Raw genomic sequence first — 13,820 nt, forward strand, 5'->3', positions numbered from 1 at the left:
CATCTTATTGTGAAACCAATGCCTATGGGAGATATGGGAATGTCCTGTGTAATGTACTAATAAGTCATATGCTCTCTTTACTGTACAGCATGCCTCACTTCCCATCACATATGACCTGGTGTAAACCCTCAAGGGAGGCTTTCTTCACCTCACTGAGACAACTAGCGCACAGGAAAGAGACTGACAGATTATTACTAGAGTGTTTATTACAGTTGAACTATATTTAATCTTGGCTGAAATGGCCTGTACTCTTAATGATTAAAAGCTCAACCGTCTAACTTGAACAAAACTTTTAACTTTTATGCATTAAATTACACCTGGCTGAATGCTTTCACACTTCATCTTTTTTTTCATCAGTGGAAAAACGTATGACTCAGGTCCAAACCTGGGGCTGTCAGAACAGGCCGGGTCATGGGTCAAGAGCAGCTTACATGGCTGGAATCTCTCTACAACACAATGTCAAGGGGGAGTTGAAATCTATGACGTGCACCTGATGAGTCAAAAGTGAAGTAAGAGCTTATCTGTGACTCTTTATTTTCCTGATGGATGGAGCAATTATCCATTTTTACTATGAAAATTGAGGTTTCCTCCATTTGTTTTATTGTCTTTTTTATCATTTATTCTTGGCTATTATTTATAAATACATGAATAAATAATCACAAGTGTATAGACAATAAAAGTTTTTCTCATTAGGGGCACATGAAGTAGGTGACTGACCAGAAAATCATATACACATAATTATAACGATAATGATTTTTTATTAATAAATTAAGTTCTAATTGCATACATTACATGCTAGTGACCATAAATCAAAATTATGAAATTTATAGGAGGGCAAGCCCCTGTCAATTGTGAATATGTAAAACTGATGCCTTATGACAGACTTATACCACTCACCAAAATGTGGTGATGACATGATGGCACCACTTTGACAATAAAATATAATATATAATAAATATTTATTAAATATAATAAAGGGCAAAGACAGAAAGGTAGAACAAAGGCCAAAGATTTCAAGTCAAAGTGAACCTCTGGCCAGAGCCTTCAAAAAGTAACAGCCAGCTCTGAGCAGCACAGTTTAAAGCTTATAATATTTTCACAGGCACCAGTTTGGTGACTCAAAGCCATTTCATCCAAATAGATATCAGCTACATCAGTGCATTATAACCTTCACAGATCATATTCTCTTTTAATCAGCCTCATAATAGTCAGAGCTATAGTAAGCTATTAGATCAAACTCTAAACTTTGACTCTTCTCAAACACAAGCTGTGGATGTCTTCAGATACTTCAAAGCACTTTATAGATATAAGAATAAATGTATACGTTCAGCCAAACATTTTCACTGAACATGAAAAAAATTAAATATCTAAGTGAATTTCAACAAAGGTCATCACTGATTTTGTTTCAAACAAACATTATCTGTTGAAAGTTTCTGTTTGACTGGAGCCCAGGAGTAGGAGGGAGATTGTGATCAAACACTAAGAGAGCGTGGGAGGGTGTGACTATACAGCACTAATCGAGAGATCACATGGTGCGTGTGTGTGTCTGTGTGTGCGTTCACATGCATGTATCTTTTGCTCTTGTGATCATTAGGCACTGTTCAGGCCAAACGTCTTAGTATCATTTCCTCTCTCCTTCTGTCTCTCCCATTCTCACTTCTGCATTCACACTACAACATCCTATAAACACATGTAAATAGAACTGGGAAACAACACGACTCTGTTCGCTGAAAAAACGTTCAAAAAGCGAGAATTATGAAGAAGAAAAAAAAAAAGCCATCAGCCATATTTTCACTTTAACTTGAGGTTAGACATTTTAAAACTGTTTCTTCAGTGCATTGATGATACCTCCGACTCAGTGATGCTCCAATTCAAAAACGCACAAACTGATCAAATCAAAATGCCAGCAGAATCTGTAATATCCACTACATGCTTAACAAAGCGAGGCGTGTCAGTATCAGTGATGGATGTGTGGACAGTGTGATGTAGGGTGTTGTATAGTGTGGAAAATCGACCAATCAGGGATTTTCAAGCAGGGGTGTCAGGGTCTCGCCGGGTGAAACCTGACACCAATGTCCCTTAAACCGGGTGTCTGGAGGACAATTCAGCTTCTCGCCATCATAACTTTATAGTTTCTGATGCTAAGGAAGCCCAGTGCGCTGAGGGAAAGTGTGTAAACTGCGCTAATCCATTCAAAAAAAAAAGTTACTGAGCTTTATAAAAGCATAACGAGGAAAGCCACGGATGGGGAATCTTTGTCAGTATTTTTTCTGGGCAAATGGAATTAAAAAAACTGTGAAAAAGAGCCAATCACATGGCAGTAAGACACAAACCCGTGATTCCTGCCAACACACACACGCACACACACACTCATAGTCAGCAGTGACAAAGCTAACGTGAGACAATTTCACAACTGTGTGTGTGTGTTACGTGCCTTTGTAAATGCATGTGTGTGCTTGTGTGTGTGTGTGTGTGTGTGTGTGTGTGTGTGTGTGTGCGTGCATGTGTGAGTGTGTGTGTGAAAGTGACTCACCCCGTGTCAGTTACTCCTCTACTAAAGTGTCCTTTCCTTTTTTACTTCACACCTCTCCAGTTTGCTATTTTTGGGCCATGTTAGCAGAACTAGTAGTATCCAGCAGATCGCTCTCTCTCACACACACACACACACACTCACACACACACACACACACACACACACACACACACACACACACACATACACACACAACATGCAAAACCCATTGGGAGTGTTTTGGAAGAGCGGGAGGAGACGTGCATCTTTCATGGTGTACTGGCACAAAAGCTGATTCGATGGAGCAGACAGAAATATCCAGGGTTACTCGCAAAGTGAAAAATATCGTATTGCATAAGATGGTGAAAGGACCTGACCACGTAAATGCAACAGTAGCTTTCTCCCACAAAGGCACACACACACACACACACACACACACACACACACACACACACACACACACACACACGCACACACAGAGAGAGAGATGTCCTAATAGTGTCCTGCAGGGAGGCGGGCAGAGGCGGGCCAGGGGAGAGAAACTGGAGCTGAGGCAGAATGCTGACTCAGGGAACAAACCAGTGAGAGAGTGTGTGTGTGAGAGAGAGAGAGAGAGAGAGAGAGAGAGAGAGAGGGGAGGACATTGTGCTACACAGAGGCCTCACGACTTGCGTGTGCAAACCATAATGTCCTGACCACCTCTCTGAGCACTTTATATTGTTTTACCCACCACTTTGAGGTTAAGGCCAAAGCTGCTTGCTGCCCTGACAACGGAAGCAAAAACCAAAGTCCTACTCTTGTAAGAATTCCATTGAGAAAAAGGAGAAGTAAAAAGAAGAAGTCTATTTCAGGCTTTATCTTTTGCCTTTTGGTTGTATTATTTCACTCCTCAGTTGTTTTTCTGAGTAACTGCTTTGTGAGTGCTGTGACGCCCGTTCCACTGCACTTAATCTGCCAAAGCTGAATCTGGTTTAGTAGAACTTGAAACTTATAGATTCAACTAATATGTCTTTCTTTCATGAAAAGAATGTACTGACCAAGTTAACTGCAGAGATTTGGGAAAGCAGTGATGTTGCTAAAAATAAGTTGGATGTAGCAAAAATCATGAGAACTCAGATCATCAGACAGATTTTAAACCAATCCCAAATTAACCAAATTTATGTAGAAGAGAAAAAGAAGGTGAATGATGAAACTGTAGATAGGGTCGTAATTAATTTCATAGATGATTAATCTGCCAATCATTTTTGGGATGAAATAATTGCTTTGATTATGAAATGTTATAAAATTGTGAAAAATGTCCATCATAACTTCCCAAAACCCAAAGTGATGCATTCAAATGTCTTGTTTTGTTTGACCAAAAAGTCCAAAACATACAGTATAGGACAAAGAAAGTAGCAAGACCTCGTATAGAAAAACCTTAAACAAGACATTCTTGAAAAAATGAAGCGACTATCAAATATCAAAATACCATTTCAAATTTAGTGGTAAACAACAGATAACTTGTTAGTTCAATTTGACCCACTGTACTTGGACAGAGTTTTCCAGTATAATGAGGGCGGTGGTTGGCACTAGATTCAAAGGTTTTTAATTCTGGCGGAAGAAAAGTCTGTTTCCCCATCGGTACGTGTTCCCCCTCACCTTAACCTGAGGCCAACTTTATTCCTAACCTCAACCAGTCATCTGTATGATGCTCAACTTGACTCCAACCTTACCCTAACCCTAGCCAGTTACCTGCCTATGCTCCTGACCCCTGAAATCTAAAATCTACCATGAGAGATTATTGCTGACGTTTTTGGTACACTCACTTTTGGTTTTACTTTCTCTTGATTGTCTGACCTCTGGTGTTTCTTGCCCGATCTAATTTTGCTGTAGCACTGTTTCCCATGTATGCAGATCTCAGCTGTTATTTTGGCGAGTACAATGTTATCACAACCGATAGAAATGATGACCTAAACTATAAAAATAATTGTAACAAAGCGAAACGATCTGTTTTGCCTGCATCCAAACTGTCAGAATCGGTGAGTCTTTATACACGTTTAGACGTGTGTGCGCATGAACGTGAGGTGTGTGTGGGTATGTGAGTGTGGATGTGTAATGTGATGTATATAGACTGTGCTCTAAACAGAAGAGGAGCGAGTCAGCAACATCCAGGTGGTTTTGTTTTACCCTCAGATTTCACTTCCCCCTTTTCTCTCTCTCTCTCTCTCTATCCTTCCTCTCTTGTTCCTCTCTCTCCCACACTCGTCCCCTTGTCTCCCTCTGTCTTTCCTGCTTCATTATTTGTCCTTTCTCTATGGCTAAAAATACTTGCTGCCCTGTCACTATAACAGATCACCTCAGAGAGGAAATTCGCTGCCAGCAGTGGACAGCGTTTGATACAGCAGCAACACCACCCACTCCAGACACACACACACACACACACACACACACACACACACTGAACACACACATACCATGAGACTTGGATCATAATGGTGTCAGTGGATTAGTATTTGTGACTGTGGGCTGATATATAAAGTGTGTTTGTGTGCGTGTTAGGCAAACAGGTGCAGGAACCTCATGAGGCAGACTGAGCTGTTGGAGGGTTGACAACGTAGGTGCAATAGTTACATTAGGTCACAGCAGTTGGAGAGCTGGAATAACAGATACTATCTCACTTACACACACACACACACACACACACACACACACACACACACACACACACACACACACACACAGACAGGGTTGCACCTGTGCTTTGCTGTTCAAAATAACAGGAATATATTGTGTGAGAGAACTACTGAGTGGAGTGATGCAGACAAAGAAAATATGTGTGAGCAAATATCCAAGGGTACGTGTGAAAATGGGTTTTTATGCAGGAGACAGAAAGAGAGACAGGGAGAGTGCGAAAAAGAGTGGGGTTGACAGGCCACTCTTGTGACTCGTAGGAAAATTAAATAAACAACAACTTCTCACTCCTGCTTTCACACTTGATGTGCAACTCAGCCGAGTCTGTCAGAGACGGCGTATAAGGTGTCACTGTTTAGTGCTCAGGAGAATTTTCCTTCATGTTGCCTGTTCCCATGGCAACTGAGCTGTGACCTGTGGTGACCCCCGAGGACTGGAGAGGGGCAGAGGTGAAGTTGTCAGTTAGCACAGGTCAGTGGATAAATATTATTGCATTCATCATGCCTCGCAGGTCACCATGGTGAAGTCGAGGATGATAAAGACAGATGTTTCTCTACGGAGGAAATGATCTTTAAGCAACGCAGCACATGAACCTGTGCACTACCATTCATGTGTCATGTTTGTAATCGTCATACATATGTGTCAATATTATGTTTTCATTGTGTTTGTTACATGTGATAATTGCGTGGTTTCTTGCACTCGGGGAGGCCTCCCTATTTCTTCTGTCTTTCTTTCTTTCATGCAATCTCTCCATCCCTCTCAATGTGTGTGTGTGTGTGTGTGTGTGTGTGTGTGTGTGTGTAAAAGCACGCAATACAGCCCTGCTACCTGTATTTCAACAGGCCGTGTTGTCTCATTATCAGAGTGACATTTGTGCAGTCCTGTGGAGCCATCTGGATGCGTCCCACACACATGTGAGAGAAACCAGCCTGGGTTTGGATCTGACTCACATCAAACAGCCTCTCTGCCCACACACACACACACACACACACACACACACACACACTAACACACAAACACCAAATACAGACAGCACAAATAGAGCAGTTTCCAGAAGCGAATATCTGACATTTAACGAATAGTGAAATGACAGAGGGATTGAGACAAAAATTTCAACAGATGCTTCACAGTTAGAATTTCCAATCACAACAACGGAGGCTCATTCAAAACAGCTGCAAGTAAAGCTGTGGACAGCTGAAAAGCAAGCACAGATAGTGGTGGCCTCTGCGACTAATGTCAATCTCAGTGAGGTGTGTCATCTCAAACGTATGTGTGTGTGTGTGTGTGTGTGTGTGTGTGTGTGTGTGTGTGTGTGTGCAAATATATGTGTATGGGACGGCCCCACAATGCATGCAAATGGCCGTAGAAGTGCCACAGGTTGGAGTTGTGAAACTGCATCTATGGCTCACTGGCACAGAAGAAGATGAACATCAACTTGAGTTACCAGGCTGCTTAATTGTCCAGGAAAGTCCCAAAATTGAATATGTGATCAAAGTTATTGCTTTACTTTTAGTTTCAACAAGATAAAATCACTGAATGTGAAAGAGCACCGTCTGGAAAAAGAAACAGTGATCAGTTAGAGAGCACTGGGTGGCCCAATGATACATTTCTACAAGTAATCGCATTTACTAAAGATGTGACAATCAACAACGAATTACATATTTTTTTCCTGTTAATGCTTATGTTATTTTGAATTCCTAGAATCATTATTAAATTTATCTCAGAAAATGTTTGTGGTCTGTTATGTGTAACGTATACTGTAGTTACGAGGAGTGAAGAGGACAGAGAAAAGGCTGGTGTGAGTCAAACACAAAAGAGATCGAAGACTTTTGAGTCTGTTAATTCTAAAATGCTGCATCTGGACCAATTTTATATCTTGGTTTCGGAGCAAGCTGTAACCTACTGTGGGGACGCTATGACTGTTGCTCGACATTTGTGAAAAGACCAAATGCAGTTTCACTATGACTGTGTCAGTGCAGCCAGCCAGAGAAAAACACAAGTGCACACACACATGTGAACCAAGAGACTTCAAACTTAGCACACTGAGTCATTATCAAATAAATGCTATTGGTGTGGTGTGAAAGGTGCATGCACACCTTGGAGTTCTCTCTATGGGGCTTTCTACGCAGGATCCTGGGCCTCCAGAGTCCATTACCTGAGTATAGCTCTGTGCATGCAGGTTGCAGAATGTCACTGTGATGATCACTGGCATGCTAAAGCTCTGCTGCATGCAAGGTAGGCCTCTCTTTATCCCCTTCATCTCTCTCTCTCTCTCTCTCTCTCTCTCTCTCTCTTTCCTTACCTTCTCTCATCTATAATTGATTGCTCCCACTGTACCAACTTCATTTGCTGGCTGTGAATAATGAATGAGACACGGAGTGGAGGCGCTTTTTCCTCTCCGCTGGTTTTGATACCCGATTAGCCGTTTACAGTGTATCTATGCTATCCGTGACCAGGCCCGGGGTTCCCAACGTGTGCCACCAAGTGAAGAAACGCTGCTAAGAAGGCTGCTCCGCCTCAGGGAGAAAAAGGCATGACAGCGTGAAAAAAAAAAAAAAATTCAATCCCATTGATTAGTGTTATTTAAGAACAAGAACCAAGCATCACTTATGACCAAGCAACAGGCCTGTGCTAGAGCGACAAGCATGTTGTTTTAATACATGATTGAAGCTTGTGAGGCGGTGAACCAGCTGGACTGTTGCATGGAATGAACCCTGTGACTTATGGTGAATGTATAATTCCCATTATAGCAGTCTCACACACACACATGGGTGCACATGCTACATACTGTACCTTGTGCACAGTCACACACACTTTCAAATACACACGCGAACCCACACGCACAGACACGTACTGGTACCCTGCCGCAGTGAGATGTGCTCCTTTGAGGTTCATGCCATGTGATGCACATTCCACTTACCTCCTCCACGCAGCTCAATGGAGTTTCAAGCTGTGTCCAACACGCACATTCACTCTCTCACACTCAACTCACCGGGTTCATTAATAGCGTGTTTCAGTTCAACAATGTGCTGCAGAAGTGCAAGCAAAGCAATTTAGAACTCAGGGGCTAGAGGATGACGTTATTTTTTGTCGGGGGGTAAAGTTACGTCAACCAGTGGCTCAAAACAGCGTCTCACATGTCCTGGAAAAGCTGACATGGGTGGCATGCCCCCAGTCCTCCCACCTGTACCTTCATCCCTTAGTATCCCACACACATACCCACACACACACACATGCACACGCACACACACACACACACACACACACACACACATATCCTCATTCATGAAAAAGAAAAGGACAAGCACAGAAACAGATAAAAGAGCCACGCTGTTACCAGTCTGCTGTTGGAGAAAGTAGTAACAACACAGCAGCTGTTCGACTTTCTGCAACCTGATGGAATGAGTGTGTGTTTGCGTTTGGAAGGACAGCCATGGCGATGGCCACGGTGGCAATGAGATGATGAGGATGTGAAGGAGGAAGACGGCAGTGAAGACACGGTGGAGGTTGGGAATGAGGATGATATCTATGGAGATTCCATCGTCAGCTTCCGCCCCTTCCTCTGTCAGCCCCCCCCCTCCACTCTCTGTCTGTCCTTCTCTTTCTCTGGCCACACATCTACACTCAGAGAGACCCTGGGTGTGTGCCTGAACCCTACCCAGATAGAGGCTGTCTGACTCTGAATAAGTCTTGATCTGCAGAGGTAGATACACAGAGGCGCAGTTATAAAGAGAGACGGAGGAAGGGTTGCGAGTGAAAAGACTAAGAAAACAAGAGAGCGTGAGTGCGTGAGAATGAGAGATGTACTGTAGGGAGCTGGAGGGAGATGGAGAGAGAAAGCAAGAGAGAGAGAGACGGAGGGAGAATAGATGAGCATGAGAGAGTGTGAGAGAGATAAATAGAGACAGAGCGAGCAGGAGGAGGGGGAGAGTGTAAACAGCAGAAGGTTCACTGGGTTCAGTGTGCAGTAGAGAAGCTGAAAGATGGGCATCAGAACTCAAAGCCCAGGGGGCTGGATAGTGGTGCGTGACTCACATACTCATGCATACATTCACGCACGCACACACACACACACACACACACACATATGCACATGCACACAGACTCTGTGTATGCTCTGCTATGAGAAACATCTAAATGCTATTTTATTCCTGAACATGAACCATTACACACACAAACCCCAGGGAGACAATCTGAGGTATAAATAATAAAGCCATTTGAAAAGTGTGACATATTGACACCTTTTTTATGTTTGTGTGTGTGTGTGCCTTTTTATCACAGTACCGCCAAAAAATTCCTATATAAGATTCAAATATTTTCAAGAAATTGCTTTATGGTGACATTCAGCATTCACAGATTAAATCACTGTTATGTTACCTTCGCACTTATCTTCATATAATAGACTTTCCTGCGTTTTTTGTTGTGTTGACTCACAAAATACGTAACATGATCTCACAACACAAAACATGATCTGACAGGAAACAAAAAATATAGAGTTGGCCTTTATATTTACAGGTCACCAAAACCATGTTACTGTGTGGTTTGCTTTTTTATCTGGCAATGACTAAGATCCACAAGAAAATACTAAGTTCAGTGCTGTATATCAGTGGCAAGGCTCAGCATGACGAGTCAAACCGATACTGTCAGTCCCCTAGTCCGAGCAGCCTGTTTTCTCCACATGAGTCACTAGATCTCATTTAGACACCGAAAAACATTGCACACACTTGCAAAACTGACATCACAAACCATCATGTTAACCCAAAAGTGATCCGTCCATGCGTACAGCTTCACAGATCGTGTCTAGAGACACATCACACAATCAAAGAGCTGTGACAATTTCAAATTTGACCTTACTGAATGAAGGTCTCTATACGTTACAACAGAGACATGCCATATTATACTGAGCTTTGTGCCGTCAGAAAGTTTTGATAATATAACAGGTACATACACCAATCAGCCACAGCATTAGATGTTGCACAGCTTGTAATGTTGTGGCTGCTCGTTTTATACTGTAACTGTCAGATCCACTGCTGGCAAGGACAAACAGGGAGCGTTGAATGTGGTGGTTGTATTTATAAAACACTGCTGCTTTAAAAGAAGCTGTCACTCACTATGTTGCATTCTTTACAATGTCTGGCAAGACAAAGCTCTGCTTCACACAAAAGGTTGTGCATCTCACAGCTGAAGCAAACACATTCCTAACAACTTTCTACTCTCACAAAGGCTAATTAACACCTCGACAGAGCTGCGTGCTCCTCTCTCTGAGAACAAAGGCATTGCAACTGTCGCCTCTCCGTCCTGCCACATTTAGCAAACAGCACCTAGATACTGTCTAACAGGGAGGCTCAGAGGCACAAGTTGGAATACTGGCAGGCAGGTGTGCACATTCGTGCATGTGGCACTTGGATGTCTGTTGCCATGGTGACCCCCAGAATATCCCCACACAGCGCAATGTGATATTTTTAATAAAGTTTGAGGGCTTTGACTTTACTGTCTGGTGCGGCTGAGAAAATGTGAAGTGAAGATGTCAACTTTTTTTTTTTTTCTGTTGCTGAGGCTCAGCTGTGTGGTTCACCTGAGAAAATCCAGCAGCATATCTCAGCAGGATTACTGTGTAATGTACAACAATGTTTAACATGAATAGAGAGGGAATAGTAACTATAGTGACCATGAATAGTGCGTGTGTATGTGAATATATGTGTCTGTGACTCTGTCTTTATGTGTGTGTGCATCCATGTGTACATGCGCAAATGTGTATATTTACCACAGTATGACTCACAAGCCACATCAGAGACTATGCAGCAGAAAATTGAGACAACACAGTTTCAAAGAGGAAGCCAGCACTGAAAGAGCTGAAAGAGCAACAGGCACAACACACACACGCACACACACACACACACACACACACATACACATATACACACACACAAACACGTATGCATACTCACTCATAAAGTCACTGGAAATCCCCCTTTGTTCACCTGAATGAATTAAACCTGGGAGCATCTGAATCCTGAAATACAAATTTGAAAAATGATTCATTTTCCAAATTAACATCTAATCAAAAGCAACTAGATACATGTGATTTGCTGCCAGTCCAGATAATAACAAATCTTAAAAATCTGAGTTTCCTGATATTGACGTCAAGTATTAGTGATTCATATTCATGAAATTTTTATTTCACGGAAGTTTCAGAATCCATCTTTGTATTTGAAAAGAAAAAAAAAAAAGATGTCATACTGTATGGTGACAAAGTTTGCGCTAAAATGTAATACACACTCTTCACCAGCAGATGCCAATGTTGATTCATCAGTGACGTTCCGATAAGGAACCGCTGAGAGTTACTGTAATGATCCCTACAGTAGCTGAGGTGTTGGCATATGCAGTGACAGGGAAAGTCTTCTCTCACATCTTTGAGAAATGTTAACACTTATATGAGTTGTTGTCAAATCATAGTGTTAAACTATAAAAGGAACACAGCTGACTTGTGGTGCCTCCAGTTTTTAACACAGGTATAATGTCTGTTGCTGATCAGATGTCAAAACAGATTGAGTGTGAAATGGTGCTGCTGAAAGAATATATTAGGCATCTCAGAGTTCAGAGGTGACCATGACATCAAAATATAGCAACAGCATATCTTGTTGTATATCTCTATCTCCTTATGTATCCTGCAATGAGTTTTCCCTGACATTAGTGGTTAGACTGGAGCAGTATCTTCCAGCTGAAGGGTGATGTAATTGGCTGTTAGAAGCCTCTTATTAGGGAAGGGGGAGTCAGGACCTGCAAGAATCCATGATGCTAAGTGCCTATTAACCCCCCACGTGTGACACTTACAGTGTGTGTTTGCCCCAGTGTGTGTAGTTGCTGGAATGTGTGTTTTTAATGATGTGTTCGTATGTGTCTGTGCGTGTGTGCTCAATTGCATGTTAGTAAATGCATATGTATGCTGTTGTTCAGGCTTGCATGAAGAAACCTCTTGAACAAAGGCCACAAAAAGAATCTGATTTGATTTGCAGTAAATCAAATCAGTGTAAAGAATTCATGTAATTCTCTTTATTGAATTGATATAATTTTCTTTATTGAACTTTCAAATATGCAAACAAAAAAATTAACTGAACCACAAATCTCTGCAAACTTACTAAATACTACAAAGGACCATGGGTGAAAATATCAGAGACAGAGGTACCTTCTGTTGCTATTAATACATAATTAATGCCTTACTTTCTAATAAGCCTTAATGTAAAAAGGGCAATGGGTTTCTCACCTTTTAATAATATCAAGTCTGTAGATGTAAATGTTAGTAAGTATTGCAGATGCTCTGCTACTCTTTTCCAGAGGGTAAGCGGTCAAACTGTCCATTAGACACAGCAACGCTGGAGGAGAATTTACAGCAGCCAAATGCACTTCCTGTGATCTCAAAAGAATGAATTGCTTTTTATTAATTTATAAATAATTAATAAGTGATTTGTAAACAATTAAAGGGGAATACCCTGATATCATACATCAATCAGTTTACGGAGAGAGTTGTGCTCAGCCTGTGAAAAGAGTTGTATAATGTCTTCTGAGGCTCTGGAGGAGATTTGACACGTCTGAGATGATAGTCCCTCATGATGTCATCAGGATTATCTCAGTTTAGGCTTAAAGGATATACATGTTTAACAGAAAGCTAGGGATATGTCGAATTTTAAAGTTGTGGGCATTTTCTAGACAGAGGATGACATTTCCTCTCGTGTCACCATGAGGTTGACATTTGTGATTTTGAGTAATATACTGACAACTGTGTGTGGGTGTACTTCAAGTTCTGTAGAGGACAGATTTACACTACTTTGACCATTCCTTAACTTTTGTATCAGGTCAAAATGCTGATAAGTCCAATAATTTGGATTAAGACATTATACTAATGAAATTCTCACCAACCTCAGCTGTACTCTGTGCAGCATTAGCATTGTCACTGTGAGCATGTTAGCATTTAGCTCAACGCACAACTGCATCGTACAACCTCACAGATATGCCAGCATGGCTGTCGACCCCTGGGGGACTAAACAATCAGCACCTCTGCTGTATTTTTTACTTTTGATTTTTGTTTGCCAACCTTTTTTTTTTTTCACTTTTTCTTCCTGAACTTTATGGAAATGCAATGATAGATTCTTAGAATACTCTTTCAATAAATCTGTTAGTTAGAACCTATAAAGCTTTTCTGTCTTATTAAAGTGTGATAGTAAATATAATGAAAATGAAAGAAAAGATGACTAAACAAACATAGAGAAATAATTTACAAAAAACAACATGAGATGATGTAATACAACAAAAAAAATTCACAGTATTTCATAGGTTTTGTAAAGTGTAACATATAGTAGGTGATAACAGTCAGTCATGTACATTGTCGTTGTTTTCCTGTTATACTGAGAGAGACTGTAGTGACTTATTGATTCACTTCTCAAGCTTTTATCCTACAACAAAGTGAATAAATAAATAAATAATATAAAGAGAAGCCTGAGGGTTGAGATGGGAGGGGTTTAATCCTGGTATATTCCTCAATATTATGTAAAGAGCCGGTGCTCCTCCTGATCCAGCTGACCCCCTCGTTGTCATCAGTTGGTACAGGCCACAGTGCCATAGCCCACTATCACTCGCCCCC

This window comes from Seriola lalandi, unplaced genomic scaffold (assembly GCF_002814215.2).
Source record: "Seriola lalandi dorsalis isolate HSWRI2012SDOR001 ecotype SW California unplaced genomic scaffold, Sedor1 jcf7180002054896, whole genome shotgun sequence".
Taxonomy (NCBI): Eukaryota; Metazoa; Chordata; class Actinopteri; order Carangiformes; family Carangidae; genus Seriola; species Seriola lalandi.